Raw genomic sequence first — 13,017 nt, 5'->3', positions numbered from 1 at the left:
AAGGGTCACTAAAGGATTTTTTTTTAGCTAAATAGCTTCCTTTACCTTACTGCAGTCCTGGTTTCATGTCCTCATTGTTTGTTTTTGCTCTGATGTTGCTGTAATTCTTCTCTGTTCTGGACACTTCCTGGTTGTCTGTTTCCTGATGACCACAGTACTGGGAGATTCTAGTTTCATTTTCCAAACCATCACTGCTCTATGGCTCTGTATAGCACACAGGCAGGATAACATGCAAAAACGAAACTAGATGCAAAAACGAAACTAGGGGTACATTATATGATTGATTTTTATCTATTTTTAATCAATTTTAAAAGGAATCAGTAAACTATTATGTCTCTATACCCTGTAAACAGTCATTTCAGCAAAAAAAAAATTTTCCTTTAACCTGTAGGAAACGGTCTTTGGCTGATATCATGTTCGTCACAAAGGAGGATAGGGAAGCCTCCTATTCCTCCTCCGTCAGGTCGGGGATGTCCCCTTTCCATTTTTTTAGGGCTTTCTCAAGTTTTCCAGTGTAGGCTAAGGACAAACGGAAGTACAGGGAGGATAGGGGTTTATCTATGACCTTGGCAGTAAGAAGTCCCTCCACAGAGTCTGATTTGAGGGTAATAGAAGGTGGGAATTGCTTATTGTATGCATGGCGTAGTTGATAATAGCGGAACAGCATCCAGCCTGGCAGCTGATAGGTATCTCTAAGGTCGGGGAACGCCGGCAACTATATGTTTATGGTTCACTATCCCTTTGTTTGCCCAAATCTGGGGGTCTGGGACTTTATTCAAGTGTGGGAGGTTAGGATTACCCCATAGGGGGAGATGGGGGGAGTATGTGCCAGGAGAGCTATTACGTATACTAACCCTTAGCCACACTGAGATTGTCGTACGCATAGGTTCTGTAAGGCCGGGGGTGAGATTTCAGTCCCCTGAACACCAGATTGCTGAGGGAGGAGTATGAACCCATAATCGCCGCTTCAATCTTTACTGCGGAGTTGTCGTTTACAAGCACTTTAAAGCTGAACCCCAAGGGAAAACAAAATTTTCATCTGCTATGGAAATATGTTACCACTAATAATGGGTGTCCAATGTGTGGATGCTACTGTGTTAAGTAAAATTCTTCATTCAACCTGTACACTACTATAAGCCCTGAACTTACAGCACTGAAACATGTGGTTCCAGCTCTAGTACGGTGATCATGATGGGTCACTTGTTCTCCAGCTCTTCAATTACAAGTATTCTGTGAATGGAGGAGAGATTGTGACGTTCATCCATGCCTGCTCTCCCACCTTACTGATGGGATCACTAGGAATCATTAAATTAAAAGAAGGAATTTAAAAAATTTTTTAACGTGTTGAGCCTACATGTCTATGTACAAGAACATATGTATTTTCATGAACTATTTGGGTGAGGAACATTTTGATCACAATGGAGCGGTAACGCTTATGACGAATTTGTATTTCCCCCTTAATTTAAATTGTACATAGAATGAAATGTTTGCAGGTAAAGCTGATCGGTGTATTTTTGTTGGTGGGGAAGTCTCCCCACTGTCAGAATACAATAGCTCAGTGGGGAGGATTCCCCCCATCCACCTCAAATTTGTGGATGGGGAATCAAGTCAGTTTTTTTCATTCAACCTGCTGATTGAACAAAAAAATGAACCTATGGGTTGCCCTACTTAGCTTTACTTATGTTGCCTGACAGTGTGTGAGATCAAGGATTTTAAAGACTAGCAAATGTTTGATTTCCGGTAAGCCTTGACATTATGAATGCAATGGTATTTCCTATATTTCTGTGCTGTTTTTAAAGGAATAATTTGATGAAAATACATAATGAAGCTCCACTTGTTTACAGCACACACACACAATTTTTATTTTTACATGTCTTCATTAAAGGCATACCGTCTTTGCGTGCAAAGCTATCTTAAACTAGAGAGCAACGTTAATTTAATAGGAAAGCAACCCTAGGGGGTTGCTATGGTACAATGGATTTTTAACATGGTTACTTTTAACAGCACTGGATCTATTAACCAAAGACAGTAGGAAGAGCAATGGCAATGTACAAAATGCAGTAAACCTTTCTTATTAAACTACCTTTCCCTGATTTCAAAATGTGTGGCAGTGGCATTGATGAGCCTGGATACCAATGTTTCCAACCAAGTGCACCATGTCCTGCATCCCTATACCCCAGAAGTGTAAACACTGCAAAGAATTTGTATTGTTTGTAATGTAACTTAATGCAGCTATGTCATTGATTCAGCCTGGCTGTTCCTCTTCTTCATGTTCCTCTATTAGAACTGTGCAAGATACACTATATTGTCAAAAGTATTGGGACGCCTGCCTTTACATGCACATGAACTTTAATGGCATCCCAGTCTTATGCCACGCACACACGATCGGAAATTCTGACATCAAAACCGTGGATTTTTTTTCCGAAGGAATGTTTGCTGAAACTTGTCTTGAATACACACGGTCACACAAATGTTGGCGGAAATTCCGAACATCAAGAGCGCGGTCACGTACAACACTACGACAAGCAGAGAAAAAATAAGTTCAATGATTCAGAGCATGCGTCTAATTCATTTCGAGCATGCATAGGATTTTTGTGCATCAGAATTGCATACAGACGATTGGAATTTCCGTAAAAATTTGAGAACCAGCTCTCAAATTTTTGTTGTCGGAAATTCCGACAGCAAATGTCCGATGGAGCCTACACACGGTCGGAATTTCCAACAAAAAGCTCACATCGAACATTTGTTGTCGGAAATCCCGACCATGTGTACGCAGCATTAGTCCGTAGGGTTCAATACTGAGTTGGTCCACTCTTTGCAGCTATAACAGCTTTAAATTATCTAGGAAAGCTGTCAACAAGGTTTAGGAGTGTGTCTATGAGAATTTTTGTACCATTCTTCCTGAAGCGCATTTGTGAGGTCAGACACTGAAGTTGGACAAGAAGACCTGGCTTTCAGTCTCCTCTCTAATTCATCCCAAAGGTGTTCTATTGGGTCAAGGTCAAATCTCATTGCAGACCAGTCAAGTTCCTCCACCCCAAACTCGCTTATTCATGACTTTATGGTCCTTGCTTTGTGCACTGGTGCGCAGTCATGTTGGAACAGGAAGGGGCCATCCCAAAACTGTTCCCACAAAGTTGGGAGCATGAAATTGTCCAAAATGTCTTGGTATGCTGACGCCTTAAGAGTTCCCTTCACTGGAACTAAGGGGCCAAACCCAACACCTGAAAAACAACCCCACGCCATAATTCGATACTGGATCAGCTGCCAAGATGCAGAGAGTGTGATATACAGACAGAAACCATGCCATCCAAAATGTACATTTTAGCCATTTGTACAATTTGCCACAAGTTGTCACAATTTGTGTGCAGTGTGTCATCCCTTATCTATCAAACTGGTGCTTCAGGGTGCCTGTGATCTCTTAAAAACTCAACAATGCACCTAGTAAAAAGTGAATTGTGATTAGTTACTGTAAGTGTTTGCACTGTATTGTTGCTCTTTGCAGTTCTTTTTCTTTTTTTATGTCCTGGAATAGAGCTGGTTAAATGGTTTACACTGTATATAAAAATTCTGATACTATTTATATAAAAAAAAATATATGCATAAATGGTGTAGAAAAATCAATGCAACGGATGTTTACCACTCAGATTAAAATTGGGAATTGTCCAAAAATTTCCCACATACCACTTCAGCAATGCTATAGTATGTCTGTAGTATAAATATAATGGATTTTGTATAATTGAAACAAGAAACGTAAAAGGCTGATAAGCAGACGTCACATGCAGATGGACATACACATACTACAATTTAAATGTATACGTTTTATTTATAGAACAAAGCTACATTCACATGACTTATATCTGTAATGTTAACTGTAACAGTCACAAATGGATACTTAGGATTAATGGGAAGCTGTCAAAAACCCACAGAGAGGGTGGAGTGATCGTGTGGTTGTAATGTGTGTTACTGTTTTTGCATGGAAGAATGTTAACTCATTTTGAATAATGTATAGAAGAGATCATGTATTAAAATAATCATCTATTGAATTAAATAGTTCAAGTAAAAATAGTAAACAGTAAATCAAAACTATATAAGACAATTCAAATAAAAATAATTTGATTACACTTTTTTCCAGCTACTATAATGTAAAAGGAGGGCACTACCTTTTGGATCCTCCTTCATAAGTCCGCGTCCCCCCTTCCCCCCATTTAATTTACATGCATAAGTTAGGGGTTGGTGGGTATGCTGCCCCTTTAAGAATTTTGCAGGTTTCACAGGAGAGTTAGGTACGGCCAATGGGAGTACCTGGGAGGTGCTGAAACAGGCAGGGAGCTGTTAAAAGGGGGCCAGAACCAGAAATGGTACTCTTTGGACCTTCTAGCAAGTAGCTTTCCCTCCCACCCTGTCACGGCAAATTTATGTGGTTTTTCTGCCACCCTGGATCCAGGGTGGTCGTTTTTCTGGTAATAAATTGCTTGAGTTCCAAAAACTCGGCATAATTTGTGGTATTGGTAAATATTCCAATGTTTTTGAATAATAAAATTATTGACAATATTATGCTTATGGGTTTTTGGTAAACCCATAAATAAAGCCACGGCCATTTCATGCCATTATCTGTGTATTGGCCTTTATTTAAGGTGTTGTGGGTTTTGGTGGTTTGGGGGTTGTGGCCTTTGGTCCCATGTGTTAAGTCCCTATTTTAATGGACCTGTCAATTCTCGGGACATCTTTAGGGTGGATTGTGTGGAATGTTTGTTTTAATTTAAAGTGGTTGTAAACCCTTTTTTATAACTTTATGCTGTAGGTAAGCCTATATTAAGGCTTACCTGTAGCTACCCAGGATATCTCCTAAACCTGCACAGTTTAGGAGATATCCACCTATGTCTGCATGTGCCGAAGTCATCGGCACATGCGCACTGGGGCAAACTGAAGCAATGGCACCTATGTGTCAGTGGGAGGAATCATGCCCCATCATTGGTGTCAGTGGGAGGAATAGTTCCCCATTATTGGTGTCATTGGGAGGAATAGTGTCCTATCATTGGTGTTTGTGGGAGGAATAGTGCCCTGTCAATAGTTCCCCTCCACATTGCTCTGCTGTGCATACTGCCCACTGTCATACTCTACACACTCATCTCCTGTACATACAGTCCACTGGCATAGCCTCCACACTCCTCTCCTGTACATAGTGCCCACTGCCATACCCTTCACACTCCTCTCCTGTACATAGTGCCCACTGCCATACCCTTCACACTCCTCTCCTGTACATAGTGCCCACTGTCAACCCTCCACACTCCTCTCCTGTGCATAGTGCCCACTGTTATACCCTCCACATTCCTCTCCCTCACCTGCACATACTTTCCACTTTTATACCATCCATACTCTTCCCCTATGCCTCTTACCCACAAAAATACTTCTTTAAAATGATATTGAATATCCTCCCTGTTACCAGCTCTATAATAGGCACACTTTTGTTAGTTCAACTAAAGGAAATCTTCTCAATCCTCATATTTGTTCTGCCTATTATTAGTACTCATTTAATTTTGTGATTACTACTGTGATGTATATAGGAACATAGTGGATGTCAGCTACTCAAAATATACCACTGGATAAAAAGTGTCCCTGAAAATATTTTTGAAATGTTGGCAACTATGCACATAGGCACTGCCCAAGGGCCACTGGGTCAGTAGGGGGGCCCATGAGAGGCTCATGAGATCCTGTGATATTAAAGCGGTAGTAAACTTCACTAACATTACTACTTTTTAGAGGCCCTGTGGTAGGTTATTACATAATGTACAAGTATGCACAGCACATTAGGGTACACTTACCTGTCAGACTGTGCACTCCAGAGCTGGGCTGTGATCAATCTGGTGGGTCCCTAGCGCTATTCATGTCCCGGTCTTCCTTCTGGGTTCTGTGCCTTCGGTCACTTGCCTTGGACGGGCTGCGTTGCTGTCACTCCCACACATGCTCATCCTCTCTCTCTCTCACCCCCCCCCCACTCGTTCTCATCCTTACCCCTCACCCCTCTCTCATCTCCCTTTATCTCTCTCTCATCCTCCCTCTCTCCATTTAATTTAATTTGTTATATAAAAAAATTGCATTTTCATTTATTTATGTATTTACTTTTTATAAAAAGCCCCACCAAAATCCTCAGCATGATGTTTTTAATCCAGCCCTGCTGTTAAGTGAGGGGTTCTGCTTTCACTTTAAGTAATGGATCAGTTCGATGCTTCAACTTGAAAAGCTCAAGCCTTAGCTTCCCTTTACATGTCAATATGTCTTGGTAAGTATCTTAATAAAGATGAAGGGCCAGATCCACATACATTTCGATCGGCGCAGCGTATCAGAGATACACTACGCCGCCATACCTTACCTGGCGTATATTTGAATCTTCAGCGAGTTTGCGCCGTAAGTTACGGTGGCGTAGTGTATTTCTGGCGGCGGATTTCAAATTGGGCGGGTTGGGGGCGAATGAACTGCGCCGTCGTCCTGAAATTTCCCGCTAGGACGTCATTTTTTTAACTTAGATGTGAGTTACGTCCATCCCTATTCACGGACGACTTACGCAAAAAAAAAAAAAAAAATACAATTCGAAGCGGGAACAAACGGCCATACTTAACATGGCAAGTCTATCTATACGCCGCAAAATACCAGCTTTAACTATACACCGAAAAAAGCCGACTACAGACGACGTTACAGAATGCGACGGCCGCGCGTACGTTCGTGGATCGCCGTAAATCGCTAATTTGCATACCCCACACGGAAAACGACGCAAACTCCACCCAGCGGATGCCGAAGTATTGCATCTAAGATCCGAAGGCGTACGAAGCCGTACGCCTGTCGGATCTTACCCAGATGCCGTCGTATCTTGGTTTGAGGATTCAAACTAAAGATATGACGCGGGTAATTTGAAAGTACGCCGGCGTATCAGTAGATACGCCGGCGTACTTCGTCTGTGGATCTGCCCCGAAATGCCTACTATAGGGAGTGTGTGTAATTTGGCTTCAAGCACTGTGCTTTTTTGGGTAAAAAGATCCAACTATTAAAACAAGGGAAATTTATTATGAAGTATTCAATACATAGAGTACTCTTCCCATAGCTAGAAGCAGGCAAAAAACAAAATTCCAATAACATTAAGTAAAAAAAATGGCATTGTAGGAACTATAAATGTAATACAATGATTTTTAATAATAGTGAGGTTTTCCTTTAAAGCTGGACTCCATGTATATACAAATATAATTCTTCCAGGTGTTCATTAAATAAAATTAAATTTTCATAAATCACCCTGAATTTGACTTTGTATTGAACTTTTTGAATCTAATTACAGCACAGCTCAAAATGGAAGAGGGAGAAGCAGCAGAAGGAGCCATGGTGTGCTGCAGCGCTCACATGCTAACAAGCAATGTGCTGATAGGAGGAGAAGACAGAGGGACAGAAAGATGAATCCATCAGTCTGCAGCCTTTCCTTCACTGTCCAATTACTGGCTGGGGGCAGGGATAGCGCCATAAAACCTAGTTGTATTACTTAACAGCAGTAGAGAAAATTTTGTCTGGCTGTGTTGTCTTGTGTGGATGTATAAATCTCAGGAATGAATGGGCACAAATACAAATCCTTTGGTAAGTAAAACAGCTCTCATTATATACAGTATGTACTTGTACATTTTATTACATGTATATTATACTATGAACAGACATAGGTGTAACATCTATTCTCATAGATTATACTGTGATTGGTAACCCCAAAGTGTGATAGCGCTGAAAATTGGTCTGGGCAGGAAGGTGGTAAAAGTGCCCTGTATTGAAGTGGTTAAACATACAATGCATTACTACAAACGTAGTGCGTTGTATGTTTAACCACTTCAATACAGGGCACTTTTACCACCTTCCTGCCCAGACCAATTTTCAGCTTTCAGCGCTGTCACACTTTGAATGACAATTGATCGATCATGCAGCACTGTACCCCTTTAAAACATTTTATAATTCTTTTCATACAGATAGAGCTTTCTTTTGGTGGTATTTAATCACCACTGGGTTTTTTATTTTTTGCTAAAAAAAAAAAAGACTGAAATTTCCGAGAAAAAAACGTTTTTGTCAGAAAATTTTATAAATAGGTAACTTTCCTCCTTCACTGACATGCACTGATAAGGCTGCACTGATGAGACGGCACTGATGAGACAGCACTGAAGACAACTTATGAGGTGGCACTAATATGCAGCACTGATGGGCACTGATAGGTGGCACAGATGGGCACTGATAGGCAGCACTTATGGGCAATGATAGGCAGTATGGATAGGTGGCACTGATCAGCAGCAGCGGCACTGATGAGCAGGCACTGATGGGACTGAAAGGCATCACTGACCTGCATTACGGATGGGCACAGATTGCCCTCACTGATGGGCACAAACTGGCATCACAGATGGGCACAGACTGGCATCACTGCTAAACACTGTTGGGGCTGCACTGATCATCAGGGCACTGATGATCAGTGCCCCGATTATCTGTACAGGTCTCCCCTGTGAGGAAATGCCACTGATCGGCTCTCCTCGCCTCACACTCTGTCAGTGTGAGGCGAGGAAAGCCGACAACTAGAATTCCCTTATTTACATATGATCAGCTGTGATTGGACACAGCTGATCACATGGGTAAAAAGCCGTGTCAGTAGTAAGACGAGCCGGCAAGACTGTAATCCTTGAAGTGTCATTTATTGGTACATCAGAGTGACAATAAAATAATGTTGATGCGTTTCGTCAATAGCCTTAGTCGTAGCTACGACTAAGGCTATTGCTGAAACGCGTCAGAATATTGTTTTATTCTCACTCTGATGTACCAATAAACAACACTTCAAGGATTACAGTCTTGCCGGCTCTTCTTACTACTGTTGCATGCGAGTTTGTTTGGACACATCGAGCTTCAGCACCTGTGAGTGGACCTGGTGTATGGATTGGGTTGTCCCTGCAGAGAGCGCTGTTATCTTTTTTCTTTTCCATAAAGAGCCGCGTCATTGGCTCTTTACTGAGATTGGGGTTGTGCCATGTCCCAGTGACACAGCGCCTGTAATCGCTGTGCATGTGCCCCCCACGAGCACGCAAGCACAGTGAGACTGGGGCGACATCATATGACTTTGTCCCATAACAACGGAGCATCCCGCATGCCATCATTTCTCTATGAAGCAGGCGGGAGGTAGTTAAGCCTGGTATAATGTAATGTTCTTTCTAGTGGAACTGCATGGGTGTAATGTAATTCCCTGTCTCTGAGTTTCTGGAGTTTCCAGTGCTGGCCCAAGACATTGTGCTGCCTGGGACCAAGAATGAAGTGCTGCCCCCCCAGAAAAAAAATCACGCCAACCAAAAGGCCCCCACATTCATTATTTTATATCATGATAACTAAAGGGGACCCGTCATGGCTCTATACATGTATAAAGGAGTATAAAGGGGACCCGTCATGGCTCTATACATGTATAAATGAGTATAAAGAGGACCTGTCATTGCTCTATACATGTATAGGAGTATAAAGAGGACCTGTCATGGCTCTATACATGTATATAGAGGACCTGTCATTACTCTTTACATGTAAAGGAATATCAAGAGGACCTGTCATGGCTCTATAAATGTATATAGGACTATAAAGAGTACTTGACATGGCTCTATACATGTATAAAGGAGTATAAAGAGGACCTGTCATTGCTCTTTACATGTAAAGGAATATGAAGAGGACCTGTCATGGCTCTATAAATGTATATAGGACTATAAAGAGTACTTGACATGGCTCTATACATGTATAAAGGAGTATAACGAGGGCCTGTCATGGCTCTATACATGTATAAAGAGAACCTGTCATGGCTCTATACATGTATAAAGAGAACCTGTCATGGCTCTATACATGTATATAGAGGACCTGTCGAGACTCTTTACATGTAAAGGAATATAAAGAGGACCTGCCATGGCTCTATAAATGTATATAGGAGTATAAAGAGGACCTGTCATGGCTCTATACATGCATATAGGCGTATAAAAAGGACCTGCCATGGCTCTATACAAGTATCCAGGAGTATAAAGGGACCTGTGAATTGCCGGCGGCCACAATGTCTTTTGCGCAAACTAATCAATGTACGCTAATTGTGGGGTTTTTTTGGTACCAAAAATATGTAGAAGAATACATATTGGCCTAAACTGAAGAAAATAGTTTATTTTTAAAAATTTTGGGGATATTTATTAAAGCAAAAAGTTAAAAAAATATATATATTTATAGCACAAAAAATAAAAACCGCCGAGGTGATCAAATATCACCAAAAGAGAGCTCTATTTGTGGGGAAAAAAGGACATCAATTTTATTTGGGTAGCGGAGCTGGTGGAACGGGCTGGCGGGCATCAGTATGCTGCCCCCCTAAAAGTGCTGCCTGGTACCCATGGTACCACCCGGTCCCATCATAGGGCCGGCCCTGGGAGTTTCCAATAAAACAAGGAGGGCTCAGCCATGTTTTTGGAACTAGTTTGACTTGTAATCATCTATGGTCTATCATCTATGTACTTACCTTTTTGCTTGGATTTCAGTTTTGAGTGCACTGGTGTATTGCCTCAACCAACAATAGAAAGGTCTTCATCAGCAGTATAATGGAAATGAACATTGGCATATGGAAGAACAGTCAGTAGTTCCATTAAGAGCAGTTACTGTGTCCTTAAAGGCTTGGGACTTGCAGATAGATTTTGCATGGTCCAATCCCTTCAAAAGCTTTCGCTCAGCTCTGCTGCCAGCAAGATGACATTTCCTTGCTTTTATTTTTCAACAACATCTTATATAAAATTTATCAAGCAAGGAGAGAAAAAAAAAAAACCTCTTTCCACATGGACACAGTTTAAATATACAAATGGAAAGATGGAAAATCTGCAGCATAGTGAAACCACTTCTCCAGGCTGTCTGCTGCAAAGAAAGCAAGCAGCGTGTCTTTTCCGAGCACACAACCAATGAAATATTTAAGGTATGAGAACCGCACTTACTTAATTCATTTCTTTCTATGGAGCCCTGTAATTTCCTGGTAATTATTGTTTTTAAAGGGTGGCACACAGAAATAGATGGGCCAGCAAAATACAAATTGTCTTTTTCTAGTTTTTTGTAAGATTGAGGCTTTCTGAAATTCCATGGATTTCAGCAGCAATGCCTGCCAAAGGGGAGAGGGGAAAAAAACGGTTGACTTGGTAAAATTAGAAATAGCTGTTGAAGCTTTAAATTACAGAGAGACAAGTTGTTCCATGTGAGAAGGGTAGACCAGCCTTGTGGGGAACATGCAGCATGTAATTCATACGCTAGCAAAAGATGATATGTTATTCTGAATATGGGCACAGGCAATAGCATCTTTTAGAGGATGTGGTTGGATGTTGTCTGTACCTGCAATGCAGCCCTGACGGGCCCAATGTGTTGCCAAGGTTCAAATCACAGCTTTTACCACTAAATGACAGAGAGGTGGAAGATGACACAACAGTGTTTTAGTTGTGCTACAATAATAGAGATGTTCCAGAAACATAGGGGCCAGATTCACGTAGAATTCCGGCGGCGTAACGTATTGCATTTACGTTACACCGCCGCAAGTTTTATGGGCAAGTGCTTGATTCACAAAGCACTTGCCTGTAAACTTGCGGCGGCGTAGCGTAAATCCGTCCGGCGCAAGCCCACCTAATTCAAATGGGGCGTGTATCATTTAAATTAGGCGCGTTCCCGCGCTGAACGTACTGCGCATGCTCCGTTTTGAAATTTCCCGCCGTGCTTTGCGCGAAATGACGTCGCACCGACGTCATTTTTTGAACGTCGATGTGAGTTACGTCCTTTCCTATTCACGGACGACTTACGAAAAAAAAAATTTGAAATTCGACGCGGGAACGACGGCCATACTTTAACATGGCAGGTCTAAATATAGGCCACAAAATAGCAGCTCTAACTATACGCCGGGAAAAGCCAACTAGCGACGACGTAAGAGAATGCGACGGCCGTGCGTACCTTCGTGAATCGCCGTAAACAGCTAATTAGCATACCCGACACGGAAAACGACGCAAACTCCACCCAGCGAGCGCCGAAGTATTACACCTACGATCCGAAGGCGTACGAAGCCGTACGCCTGTCGGATCGATGCCAAAAGCCGTCGTATCTTGGTTTGAGGATTCAAACTAAAGATACGACGCGGCAAATTTGAAAATACGCCAGAGTATCAGTAGATACTCCGGCGTATTTCTTCTGTGAATCTGGCCCATAGAGCCTGAATTTAGGAAAAAGTACCCCCATATAACTTGTACACAGCAACCAAAATGACAAGAATATTAATTAGTACATATTATATAATTATGAAAATGCCTGCCCAATTTATAAGTGTGCTAACAGAAATCAGCTTTTGGAATTTCTACAGTTCGGGGTTGTCAGTCAAAAAAAAAAAAAATGTTGATTAATTGCTTTGGGCAGCAACACATGATCTCGTTAGCCCCGTTAAATGATGGTTGGGTTCTAATCAGCGCAATAGCTTATTAATTTTCTTTGACACTTTAACCACCACAATACCGGGCACTTTCACCCTCTTCCTGCCCAAGCCATTTTTCAGCTTTTAGCGCTGTCACACTTTGAATGACAATTGCGCGGTCATGCAACACTGTACCCAAATGATATTTTAATCATTTTTTCCCTATAAATAGAGCTTTCTTTTGGTGGTATTTGATCACCTCTGTGATTTTAATTGTTTGCGCTATAAACAAAAGAAGAGTGACAATTTTGAAAAAAAAGCAATATTTTTTGCTATAATAAATATCCCCCAAAAATAAATAAAAAACCACATGTTTCCTCAGTTTTGGCCAATACGTACTCTTCATCATATTTTTGGTAAAAAATTGCAATAAGCATATATCGATTGGTTTGCGCAAAAGTTATAGCAGCTACAAAATAGGGGATAGATTTATAGCATTTTTCATTTTATTTTTTACTAGTAATGGCGGCGATCTGCAATTTTTATCGTGACTGTGACATTGCGACGAACATATCTGA

This window comes from Rana temporaria, chromosome 4, assembly GCF_905171775.1.
Source record: "Rana temporaria chromosome 4, aRanTem1.1, whole genome shotgun sequence".
Classification (NCBI taxonomy): Eukaryota; Metazoa; Chordata; class Amphibia; order Anura; family Ranidae; genus Rana; species Rana temporaria.
Note: the sequence above shows the minus strand (reverse complement) of the source record.